The sequence below is a fragment of the Gekko japonicus genome, unplaced genomic scaffold (genome assembly GCF_001447785.1).
Source record: "Gekko japonicus isolate JY-2015 unplaced genomic scaffold, Gekko_japonicus_V1.1 scaffold7443, whole genome shotgun sequence".
NCBI classification, from domain to species: domain Eukaryota; kingdom Metazoa; phylum Chordata; class Lepidosauria; order Squamata; family Gekkonidae; genus Gekko; species Gekko japonicus.
The window spans coordinates 1,600-2,851 of record NW_015167762.1 but is presented as its reverse complement, the minus strand read 5'-3'; the positions used below and the strand labels follow the sequence as shown (position 1 = coordinate 2,851).

The following is a 1,252-nucleotide window of genomic DNA, read 5'->3' as shown; positions in this document are numbered from 1 at the left end:
GGTGTCCCTTGCTTGAAAGCCAGTCGAATCCGACTCTATGGGGGCGGTGCTCATCTCCGTTTCCAAGCCGAAGAGCCAGCGCTGTCCGAAGACTTCTCTAGCATGACTAAACGCCAAGGCACACGGAACGCTGTTACCTTCCCACCAAAGCAGTACCTATTTATCTACTTGCAGTTTCTTGCTTTCGAACGGCTAGGTTGGCAGGAGCTGGGGCCAGAGATGGGAGCTCACTCCGTCATGCGGCATGCGAGTCTCGAACTGCCAAACTACAGACCTTCCGCTCTGCAGCTCAGCGTCTTAACCTCTGAGCCACTGCAGCTACAGGCATGTTGTAGGGTGATAAATACAAGTTAAATGAAGACTGAGCATAATATATACAATGATCACATGAAGCTACCTTGGCCCATCAAAGTCAGTCTTGTCTACTCAGACTGGCAGCCGCTCTTTTTGGCAGAGGTCTTTCACATCGCCATCGACCAAATCCTTTTCATTGGAGATGCCAAGGATTGAACCTGGGACCTTCTGCATGCTAAGCAGATGCTCTACCACTGAGCCACAACCCCATGAGGTTGCCTTATACCGAGTTAGACCCTTGGCCTACCAAAGACCGTCTTGCCTCCTCTGACTGACAGCAGCTCTCTCAGGTCAGAGGTCTTTCACATCACATGATACTTTTTAATAGAGATGTCAAGGATTGAACCTGGGACCTTCTGCATGCTGAGCGAGGGCTCTGCCACAGAACGATGGCCCCCTCCTGAATAAAAATGGATTACACATCTAGATAACCAAGAAATATTGCCTATACGATACACCCAAGAAACTGTTTTTCACAATGAGTGAATGATGAAACAAAGACGACATATCTATCCAACTAACGATGGCTGCGGTCACATGGAGCATTAGGCACACTAGAGGGACAGAAGATAGGTGGATTTTCCGGGTGCGATCTCACCGCCACATCTGGGAAGCGTAGAGCTCCCGTGGCGAACCCGAGGCTTCCCGCCGAAGATGCGCGGTTAAAAACTAGTACCTCGGAGGTACTAGTTTCCGGTAACCGCGGGGCAAGGGTGGGCGTCTGATCGCATTTCCAGTGGTAGTTCCAGCGCCCGCCCATGCCCCCTAGTATAAAGGGTTTTTTTTTCAACTGTCCATGGGATGCGCACAAACACCCAACGGGGCATGCGCACACTTTGGTGTCCGGGAAAAAAACCCCTGTTTGCCGCACCGCTTCTTTGCAGGATTGTGGTGTGCT

General features: G+C 51.0%; 1 non-coding gene across 1 annotated transcript; it reads right to left on the bottom strand.

Annotated features, from left to right (window-relative positions):
* Positions 1-491: 491 nt before the first annotated feature.
* Positions 492-563, bottom strand: TRNAA-AGC. The gene has a single exon. It is a non-coding gene; the product is annotated as a tRNA-Ala (tRNA).
* Positions 564-1,252: the final 689 nt, after the last annotated feature.